We start from the raw sequence: 12416 nt of genomic DNA on the forward strand, positions 1-12416 counted from the left end.
GTTAGATCAATTGAGGGAGTACATGGTACAAAGAAGTCAGCTTTCGTCGTTTTTCTGGTCATTAAATAAGGTTTGGTCATGAGATGCCGTGCCTTGCCTTTAGCGCGGGAGCGCTTATTTAGAGCATCTGGAACCACCTTTTTTACTTGACGCTTTTCAACTGGATTGGTATTATCTACGCTTATCCACGAGGAATTGAAGGGGGCTGATGTTGAAGGATCAGATTCAATTGGGCGAATAATGTGTTCATATGATGGTAAAGCTTGTATTGTGTTAGAAGGTAAAGCTGTAGATACTGATATAGGTGGTATCACTGTGGTGATTTCTCTTTCATCCAATTCATGGCGTAAAGATACCAGTTTCTGATGAGGATGAGATTTCATCTATGTAACAATCTGGTCAATCTTTTCAGACTGTATATTGATTTTTGATTCAAGTGACTGAAAGAATTTGAGTAAACTTTGGATTGTTGAGTTTACGGCCACTAGAGTGATTTCAATTAGACGTGGGTTTGAGGAGGTAATCATTTTCTCTCTAGAAGAAGTTCGTTGTCTTGGAGTCGGTAAAATATATGAAGCTGCTAAAGAGATAGTTGAATCCATTGAACATCGTTGGCGGTAATCAGGTGAAGTTGAGTGAGGAGATAAATTAATTTCTTGATTATTTGCATGAAATGAAGTCTTTAAAAAAACTTCTTGATTATCTTCAGAGTCTGAGATTTCCTCAATCTGATCCAACTGTTGTTTAGTAGCTTTGTCTTTTTCAGTGGTTTTAGTTGCCTGTAGCATTGTATCATAAGAAAGAGGGAGAGCCTCTTTATTTAGTAAATCTTCGTGAGCTACAGATGGACCTTGAAGAGGACAAGGTTCGTTTGGAGGATCGTCCATGCCCTCAGGCGGTATTATAGTTGTTGGCATTACAGAATCTCCATGATTTATTAAGGTTGCTTTAGGTGAAGCTTTAGGTGAGGCTGACAGTAATGCTGATGGGGTGATGACTTGAGTCGCATAATTCGGTGATTCTTGACAATCCTCCTGATTCATTATAGCAAGAGAATTGGAAACCAATTGTAAATCCGTTGACGTACCACCCGCGGTCATGATTTTCAGTGGGGGACAAAATTGCCTAATGTCCTTGCTCGAAGTTGGAGTTTTCACTCGAATTTTAGATCGAGGTGTAAGAGTAATCGATGTACATGAAGACACTCGATGCATTTTGTCTTTTGTTTTACTCGCGGAAGGACGTAGCAGAGTTCCTGCTTTTGGAATTGTGTTCGGCATGTTTGATTTAAGGGTGTAAGGTTGCATAGCTTACAAGGGGAAATCCTTCCTGTTGCTTGTTAAATGCTTGTTAAAAGCTTACTTTTACTAGCAATAAAATAACAATGACAACAATACGAGTGTCTTAGTAACTAGTCTTAGATTGAGTAGTCTAGTACACAAAGGAAAAAGGATTAAACACCTCAAATGTAACAACAGCCTAAAAACGACAATTATAATTTTTAACAGAAATTAACAAAAATTCCCGAACTCAGAACCGTAGCTCCGCGGCTAAGCGGCAAAGCGGGACTTGAGGGGACTTGCTTGGGTGCGCTTGCGCGGTGCTCGCGGTTCCAAGATTAAATAGAGTCCGCCTCCAAAGTAGCAAAGCCTAAACAATAAAAAGTAAACAACAGTGTTTAGTAAATAGTTTGATAGTAAAAAACTATCCAGGAACAGCAACAGTAGAGTCTTGCGGCAAAGCGGGACTTGAGGGGACATGCTTGGGTACAGGTATCAATGTGACCACAATGCAGGTTATTACTGTAAGTATTATCCATTTTGTACTCGGGGACCATGGCACTTTATATACAACCCCCTTAATCTGAAAATGCACCATCTCATCATTTAAACGAGCAGCTCCAAACGTGGGCATAGTCCTTCAGCATCCATTAAGAAGCCTCACTGATAGGCTTTATAAATCCATTCGTTGGTGGCACCTGACCACGTGGCCAATCTTGCTTGTAGACTTCTTTGCCACTCCCTGCCCCTTAGCTTGTCCGAAGGGGAATGACAAGGGAATGGCACAACGTTGGTTTCTTTGTTGGTGCAGTAGTCCTACCACACTTTCCTGTTCTATTACAAAACGTAATGTCAATCCCTAAACTAAATCCAATTTCCTGGTCGAAGGTTGTACCTTAAAGCTCCATGTACTGAATGGTCGATGAACAAAGGATCATCAATATCCAAAGGAACAATGTCGTACGATGCAGAGGAAGAAGAAAGAACTGTTTCCACGAGCCCCAACATGCACTCAGGAAGTAGCTTTGTATCACTCTTGTTTTTCGATCAGAACAGGCACATGATGATCAGCCTCCTTCTTGTCACACTCATCGAGAGGCAAGAGCAGTGGCACTTGTTTCACATGCGTTACATGTATCCAATGTTTCTTGCCGGCCGCACGTACCGCTGTCTGCATGGCCAATAGCACTTGGTAAGGCCCCTTCCAGCATGGTGCAAGCACGTTATTCTCTCGAAATTCCCCAGGCTGAATTCAATGGCCTGGGCCCACGTATTTTTCAGGCAGGGCTGCTTGAATCTGTTGGTGATTCAAACGCAAGTTTTGAGTCGGCTGGTCACAATAGTCAGACAGTAATGGGTACTCTATCTCAGCAAACTTTTTAGGTCTCGGTGTATTCCATACATTTGCAGGCCTCCCAATAATTATCTTGTATGGGGAAAGTCCTGTTTTTGACTGTGTGGATGTCCGCATTGAAAGTAAGGCTATTGATAAAGCGTCAGGCCATTGGTAATTGCTGTGCACACGCACCTTCGCTAGTTTATTCTTCAAAATACCGTTATGGCGTGAATGACATCAACAATAAAGTGCGGTCCATTGTCGAACCAAATGACTCTCGGCAGGCCAAACCTAAGAAAATATTCCTTTAACATGGCTTTAACCATCGACAGAGCAGTGTTGTCTTTTGGGGGGAAAGCTTCAACCCATTTGCTAAAGGCACAAATCACAACAAACACATAATGTTGGCTGCGTTACATCTCGATAAAGTCAAAATGAATCACTTCAAATGGCATGGAGGGAGGCCCAAAACTACCCTTCGGTGTTGGTGTGCCCTTCCCAATGTTGTGTTGCAGACTTATCATACAATTCTGAACTAGATGTTTGGCATTTTCCGGGATATTTTTATTGTACCAAAAGTGATCTGACTGCTGTCATATCTGTTTCGCACATTTGTGCGCTGGGCCATGAGCCATAGTGACTACGGCAGTGACCCAAGCATTGGGCAGCATCCATCTTTGCTTTTCATTCTGTCACCCAACACCCCTCAACATCCAATCCCGCCATACTTTTACTCCATTCTTTAATCTCTTCTGCTGTTGCTTCACCCTGAATTTCTTTCACACTATTGACCACTTCTTCCATCGAATTAGTGTCAGTAACCCATTTTGCCGAATCCAAAACATACATTCCCGAGTGTGGATCGGTAGCAGTCTGCTTGGCAATTCTATCAGCAAAAGTGTTTCTATCAGACTGATCAACAATCCTGTTCCCTTCCCCCACCTCCTCCTCACCTGTATGTTCAATGGGATCTGTATCTGTAGGAGGTCAGCCTTCTTCTTCCTGCAGAGTTTCTTTTTAGTCTCTTTCTCCTTTCTTTCCTTTTTGTGATGTAAATAAGGGCGTAGCTCCCCGGAGGCCACCCTGACCGGAGGGCAACCTAGTCTCGGGGGCTCCCCAGGAGCCAGCCCCCAACTCCAGGGAAAAAGCCGGTTGGCAGAAAAAACCCTAGATTTGGAGAATGATTATCTTGTGATGAGATGACCGGGACTCCAGCAATAATGGTAAGTAAAGGTCCAGTTTCAAATAGCAGGACCCTGTTACGCTGGTAGGTTGAGGTAAACAAAAAGTTCCAAATATAGCTGACAAGGTCTGCGAGAGGAGCGAAGTCTGGAATCACTGGATAAGGCAGTTTAGCAACAAGGAATGAGGCTGCTTTACAGGACGTGGAATGGATCGCTAAGTGGGATGGCGCTGGACCTCGCAGAAATGAGGTAAGCGCAACACTCCAAGAAATGGACAAGTTACCAGACAGGAGTGAACTGAAAGTTAGAGTTCAAAAGGTAAGAAGGATTAGGTAGTAGTAGAACGGAAACTAGGAACGGAGTAAAGAGAGCGATAGTCTACAGTGCAGAAAGGCTGAGCGGGAAAGGAAAGAAAGGCGTAACTAAGAGGTTTGAAAAACTCTTACCTCCTCCGTGATTATTACAGACAATAACCCTCGAAAAAGAGAATTCCCTGAAAAAGAATGTTCACCACGAGTGTTAGGAGAGTGACCCAGATTACGAGCAAACGGGAAGGAAGAAGTAGCACAAGGACTACCAAGAATGAGAGATAGAAGTCTTTGAGAGAAAAACAACGATACAACGCCTAGGTTGCATGGTGCGGGTGATGTAAATACGCTGTGGCGGCCATCTTACAAATGAGGCATAGACCGATAATACGGAACTCCTACCTCCATCTTAGTTGTATTTCCACCGGCACCAAACCTTCCAGGTCTGATGCATTACAGTTTCGTTTTCCTACATCGTCCGTCACTTTTTGAATTGCAGCGCATTTCATTGTTGCTAACCATGTAAGAAGCACTAGTGCTGATAACAAGTGTACTATCAAAGTACCATGTTGAATTTTGGTGCCATGTGATGTCACAAATCCCCTCTCTGCCCATAATCGCCCAAGTTGTGAACTACTCCAAAGGCGTACTGACTGTCGGTAAAGATGTTTACGCTAAGCCCTCTAGAAAGTCAATGCAACAATCTCCGCAGCCTGGGCAGAATTATGTGGTATCTTTCTTCCCTCAACAATAGTGTCTAGTGTGGTGATTGCATAAGCGGCAGTGGAAGTACCATCAGGTAACTTAAAACAAGAATCATCACAAAATACTTCCCCATCTGGAGATTTCAAAGGTGTATCACTCAAATCAATTCTGCCTTTTGTTTCTTGTTCTGTAACATATAGGCAATCATGGGCAATGTCATTAGTGTGGTCGGCCTCTTGTGGAGATGGCAGAAGTTCAGCCGGATTTAAAGTACAGCATCTCTTAATTTGGATGTGCGGTGGAAATAGAATCAACTCATATCTTGTTAACCGAGCAAAACTGTGATGATGAGTCTGTGTTCTGTTTAGTAGAACCTCAACAGAGTGAGGTACCATCATGGTTAAAGAGTGACCTAAAACCAAACCCTCACTTTGTTTTACTGACGCAGAGGCGGCAGATGCAGCTCGCAAACATTTTAGCAAAGCGCATGCAACAAGGTCTAACGTGGAGGAAAAATAGCTGCATGGTCTGCTCTGTCCCCTATGTTCCTGTGTCGATACAGCCAAAACACAATCCTGGCACTGAGCACAACGCAGCTTTAAGCAGATCAAAAGCGTTCTGGCAATCCGTATTCCATGGTAAAGGCAAAGGAACATCCTTCTTTGTCAATGCCAACATAGGTTTGATCAAAAGTTGAAAATTCGGGATCCACTGTCTACAAACATGTCAGAGATGCTTTGTATACGTTCAGGTAGCCGGATCATAGTTAGAATGGTCGTAACATCAGGAACAATTGGAAACTGTGGCACAACAATCTTGTTTATTGCGTGCAAAACAATTATAAAATGGTAGGGAAAGACATTATCCCCGTTTTTATATACAGGAAGAATTGGGCTATTACACACACTACCAGAAATCTCTCCAATCACACCTCAGTGTATAAAGTCTGAAACAATACTCTTCAAAGCCCGCTCACCTTCTACTGATATTTTGTACTGTGGAATACGAGGCAGTTTTAGAATTATTCATACAAGCTCAACGTTAAAGATCCCCACATCAATCATTATCATTCAACGCCCATAAGTGTGTGAGCACTTTACAGAACTCACTCGGCAAAGGCATAGGCAGGAATTGTGAAGCAGAATTTTGTTGGGGAGAAATTGTCAAATACGCTCCATCTGGAGAACAATAAGTCACAGCATTCAATTTCTTCAACAGATTTAATCCCAACAGGTTTTCAACGCAATTTGTTGTCAACAAGAATGGACATGAATCAGTAAATGGTCCCAATGCAATCGGTACCCACGGGAGACCGGACTGACTACTGGCATACCTTAGAACCCTACAGAAACATTGCTCTGCCCTAACAGTGGAATATGTGAAACTCGCATACGGTCAATGGAATACTTCTGTGCTACGGTATCCACTAGAAAGATATGCTCCCTATTCCCCACCTTCATTTCAACGTAGGGCCCCTTTTGATCAACGGGAATAGGTATCGGTTCCAGACTCTGCTTCAGGCTATCCTAGCGAAACAGTACATCGTCAGATGTAAAATCTTCAGTGAAATATGCGTGAGTAGGATTATCAAAAACATTCCCACTCCTCGCATTCTGTAGCTGTTCTCCTCTCTGACTACCCACATTCGTATCTTGTGGTTGGGTCTGCTGATTCAGTGTGAATTGGTATCTACTAGGTCCCGCAATACCGGGGCAACCTCTTGATTGCCTGCCGATCGTACCGTATGGGTTATTGGCTCGCTGTTGGAGGGATGGACACTGTGCTCTCCAATAGCCTTCCTGTCTACAATACGCACACTGGTTCATGTGCGGAGGACCCAATGGTGCTCCCATTTGTGGTGCAAACTGACCCCTTGGTTGAGTGTTCCCGCCCCTCGATCCCTGTGCTATTTGCTGCAAAGGTACTCTAGTCTTCAAATCACCATTTTTCTTTTGCACCTTCTCCTTCTCCGTATTTACCCTGTTCTCATAATACTGGGCCATGTGCAGCACTTAAGATTGTGATTTTGCTTGCCGTGCACTTTTTGATGTCATGATCTGAGTTTGAATGTCAAGCAACAATCCTCGTACAAATTTGTCAACAAATAATCTCTTTCCCGGTTCCATACTCAAATATTGACCACTAAAGTCTGAAAACACCTGTTTCAAACCTGTTAAAAAACTCAGTTGCACTCTCGGTTTTACCTTTCATGCATGCTGCCAATTTGTCCCATATAATTCTCTTCTCGGGCACTAATGTTTTCAGTTTGGTCACTATATTATTCGGCAACATCAATATAACCTGAGGCAGATTCTCGCATGCTTTCCTAGCTCCATCAGCTTGTGTCAAAGCTTCCCAAGTATAGCCCATCCCTGCTTGGTCATCTACGGTCCTAATCTGTTTCCATAAATCTGCAGGTAGGATCACAGGAAACAATAAGTCAATATCAGCCTAAGGTGAAAACTGACAAGTTCAAAACTGATTCTATCTCTTTGTAGAACCCTGTAGGATTATTCCTAATATCTGGAATAGACTGCTTAATCATATTCACTTTCTGTCTCGAAAATGGAACATGAACGAACTGCGAGATATAATGCTCTGGAATAGTGGTAGCAGGTGTCTGTCCTACAGCTGGAATCTTTACTTTCGGGAGTAGTGTTGGAGGAAGCTCTCTCATAGGCAATTGTACAGTAGGGAGTTCTGAACGTTTATTAAGCAATAGGGCCAAATCGAGTGACAAAGAGGTTAACGTGGTGTCAGGTGAAAATGCTCTTTTGTAAATCACCATCATGTCTGCAGGACAACACAAATGTCTTTTCATGCATTCATCTTGTAAATACTCAACCATTACTTGTAACACCTTCCTTTGCATAGCCGGTGTATACTGACTAAATCTATCATGCACTTCAATAGGAGAAATGGAAGCATCTGAAATCCATCTAAGCACGTCCCTTGTGCAAATGCGCATTTCTTCACTAACGGATTTCAATGGAGGCAAAAATTGCTTTTGCAGGTACGATGTGTGTTGCTTATCACTATTCAATTAATTTTTGTGTAAGCAATCAAATTCTCTCTTATATACAAACAGTTGTGTGACAAGTTTGTGTATTGTTGTTGCAGTATCCCTTGAACGAGACAAAACATTTAAATCCTGCAATTCTTGCTCTATAGCTGAACCAGTCAAATCACTCCATGCTTCAGCAAGATACACTCCCATTTGTTCTATCAACACCTTCTGTTCAGGAACATCTCCATGGTCAGACATTGCACTCACAGCAGCGGATTCATCACACCCCTCCATATATGTTTCAGCCCATTCACTCAATTCCTTCTTTCTCTCTGCAGATATCGTACTATGTGTCACTATTCTCGAATCAGTGTCAAGCACATCATGTACTGATAGGGGAGTGGTAGTGGAGGCAGCTTGCAAAGAAAGCAAAAATAAATCATGCACGCTCGTCGGTGGAGGAAATGTCGGTGCAGTTGGAACAACAGGTGTAGCATCAGCTGTTACAATTGGCCTGGGTGCAGAGGTGTGGGGAGGTACATAATTAGGTGGTGCAGTTGAATCGGCTCCTGAATCAGATCTCTGCTCATTCAGTAACTTATTCAACAACTCATCTGATACATGCAAATCTTGTGACGGATATATTTTCTGCACATCTAATTGAAAGCCCCTATCCATGCTCCTAATGGCTTCGCTCTGTTTCTGTTGATCGTGTTCTAAAGCCTTCTCAGCATTTGTCATATGTCTATGTGCGTGCTTCTCTCTTCATTTGAGTCGCTTAGTCGCTTCCTTTCTCCAGTCTGTAACAGCGTCAAATGCAGCTGGTCTAGCTTTCTTACACAACAGTACAGATTCCAAATATTCTATTCTCGCTAACTTTAAACTTCCCAGTGCTGGCAACTGAAGGTCTGGAGCATGTCTGGTTTATCGATGCCAAATATCATTAAATACAATTGTGCCTAAGCCATGCGATACGTAGATGTCATACGCCGCCGACCCCTCAGGTGGTGCGGGTTGACATAGTTTCAAATTCTTAGATTGTCTTCCTCGGCAACAAAACATTGCAAAACAGGATGACAATTTACCAGGCATACTAAAATCACAGTCTTACCTGGCCAAAATATTTACTTGTAAATACTACTACCAATCAAATCACCAGGCCGTTTCCTTCCTGAAACATGCTCACCTGATTTCCAATCAAGTCCAACGGACAATCGTGGCTGGCAATTCCTCCAAACAGGCAGAACAAGCCTCGATTCCGGAACCCTCACTGTAATGTCCTCTAGGTGCTGCAATCGGCCAGAGATCAGGCGTAGCAGTTTGCGAGGAAACATGTCTCGTGTGCAGGGGCCCATTTTACTCACTGATCTCGATCCGACAGCCTTGTCTTCGTCCAACATGAATGGAACATCAACTGGAGGGTCCCTGTTCGGGCACCATCTGAAAGACCACAAAATGAGGCTTACTACAAAGAAATGGAAATAGCCAGTCACAAGGTCAAACAATAGTATTTATTACAGCCTGGACTGGGGTCTCAGCAGCGCCCCACAATGCATGCGTACACACACCGTGGTGGGAGAGATCCCCGAACAGCCAGAGCGTTATGCAAATATACATTCAGGAATAACATACAATATACTTGTCCAGCCCCCTCATGTAATAGGGTCCATAGGGTGCATGACCTTTCCACGTAGGTGATATTATCATCAAATAAGTTTATTCTGAAATAATTATCCATAAACAACATTTGCAAGATAAAATACAATATCAATACTGAATACAATTGCTTTGTTAAAAAAATCAAATAAAAAACAGATGTAACATGCATGTGTACAATCAAGTTACAATAAAAATAATATACACCAATAAAATTCATTGATGGTCTTAGCATTATGAGTGATCTGTCACATTGCAAAGAGTACATTTGTTCCGCCGGTGACATGCTTTTCTCAAATAGTCCACAGAACCCCAGGCCACTGGAATCATGGCAGCTGATAACAAATAGCATAAGGCGGGTCTAGCCTGGGTAATACCTGCGTTTTTAAGCAATGGTAATAATGTTTTTCATCTCAGATCCATATAGGCTGGGCAGAACAACACAAAATGCAATAATTCCTCTTCGTGCCACTAACAGCATGGGCAAGCTATAGGCTGTTCATTGGTATCCAGTTTTTTGTTCGTGCACCAAGCCATAGAGAGTTGAAACAAGCTTATGTCAGGGCCCATCGGTCTGAAGGCTTGTGACTATGAAGCAAGTACAGCTGAATGCCTTTAGAAATACATTTTTAGAAAAATCCTAGATACAGACAGATTAATCATATACACATAAAAAAGTCCTAAAAAAATAAGGCCATTAAACACTTACATCTTTTTATAAATCAAATCTTAAAAGAAAATCATTCTAGATCCATAAGACCACAAACATTAGATAGGAATTGTAAGATTGCCATTTTCAAAGATATCGATTTTCCGTGCAACATATTCCACCAGATTACCTCAGGGAAGAATCTTTCTGTATGCGACACAAATTTCCCAAGTAATTTGAGCATTCCTCACAAATGGAATCACATTCAAGTAATAGGTATCTTAATGTTTCCATTACAGTAATGCTTTTACAAAAGCGACAGGGCACATGCCCCATTCCCATTTTGTCTCTGATTCCTTGAATTTACCCAGGTTGCTATCAGGAAATGTATTTAAATATGGTTGCAAGGAACCCGGCGTCTTCCAATCTGAAACCAAATTACCATATACAAATGAGGTCTTTACTTTATCATTGGTTTCGGCCCAATCACACATCGAATTTGACTTTTTACTTGTATAGGATTCCTGATAAGAAATTCAACATCTGCTCCATTTTGTCGAGTATACTTCTGGTAGTATCATACATGGATATTAAGAACATTGATTTCGTTTTCCCATTCTTAATTGTAAACCCAACATCGCATATAAATTGTTACCAGATCCCAATTTTCTTAAAAGAGACATTTGTTTCCATTCTATTACAATCTTTAGCGATTGGAACATTGGGATACATTTAGGGAGATAGGCAGATAATACAATATGCTTCTCCAACATTTTGCTTTGATCTTATCAAAACTGACTTCTACACATTTTGGAAAAAATTCAAGACCATAACTAAGTTTCGAGATCACTTTCAAATTATAAAATCGTTGCAGAGGTAACATAGAGAATCTACAATACAATTCTTTTTGTTTGTGCTGTCAATGTAACTAATCAATCTTCTAGAACATTCCAATATGCACATTTTATATTTAGACCTATTTAGTCTCTGAAATATTGTCTATGATTGGGACTGCAAATAGGATTGCTCCATGCTTTTGATTGATTTCTCCAGCATGCCGTCTGATTGTTCTCTCTTTTTTTTATAGCAGGCCCCTTTTCTTATCACCCCACTGCTTACCATTGCCTTCACAGAATCCCAGACTACATCCGGTGCCACCACCCTTTTCCCATTAAAGGCTAAATACTCCTGTAGGCTATGCTTCAGCTTTTATTTGGTTGCATCTATTTTGAAACAGAGAGACAGTATATTTCCACTCAGGGTGGGGGCGCGCAGGAGATTTCACAACATCTAAAATAAATAAAATACAACTACTGAGATGTGTTCTGAAATACCAACTGCTGCAATTTTTGTATGCATTATGTCATGTACATGGCCATTTTAGATGTCAAAATGGAATTTAAAAAATATATAAACTTGTTGCAACCATGTTTGTGAAACCAACTGACTGAAACAATCTACATCAAGGAAAATGTTTTCATCTACCAAACACTATTAAAGGGTTACTTTTTATCAAGAGAATTTTTGCAGATGAAGATGAACATGAAAAACAGAATTAATGTTTTAAACAACCCTGTCTAAATCTCTACTCATTAAAACGTGTAGACTCATTAAAACCCCACACTTCCAAACCCACACTTAATGTGGTCTATTTAAAAACGTACATGAGACAGCGACAAAAGATTACATCTATTATTCGTAAAAACTGGAATATCTTTCTGCATGATTCTTTCCCATCAAAATTATTTAAACAATCATCTATTTTTGCTTTTTGAAAACAGGGTTCTTCAGGACAAATTTTAGCTCAGGCTGAACATTTATCTGAGACTAATTTAAAAATAGTTATGAAATGCAAAACATTCTCTTGTTTATCATGTCAGCATTGCAATAACTTAATTTGAGGTGATACATTTAGACACACCTACATTGGCCAACCTATATGTTGGAAATATATTGCTACATGTGACTCTAAAAATGGTATTTATGGACCTAGGTGCCAATGTTTCATATATTAGGTCAGAATAACCATACAAAGGTCTTACAAAAATGGACGGTAAATAAATCAAACATTAGAACTCACACATAAAAAATGACCAGTAGCAGCAAGCTTAGTTGAACAGCACAAAATTGTAGCCCAGTTGCAATGTGTTATCCTTGAAGTCCTTAAAGGTTCTTCAGAAGTTGGAAAAATACACAAAAAATTTTATCACAAAAGGAGTTTTTCTGGGCTCAGAAAATTATCATCATTATCTACTAAAGGTATGAATACATAATTTGATTTGGGATTTTAT

Source organism: Ambystoma mexicanum, chromosome 4p, assembly GCF_040938575.1.
Source record: "Ambystoma mexicanum isolate Mex_15411 chromosome 4p, UKY_AmexF1_1, whole genome shotgun sequence".
NCBI classification, from domain to species: Eukaryota; Metazoa; Chordata; class Amphibia; order Caudata; family Ambystomatidae; genus Ambystoma; species Ambystoma mexicanum.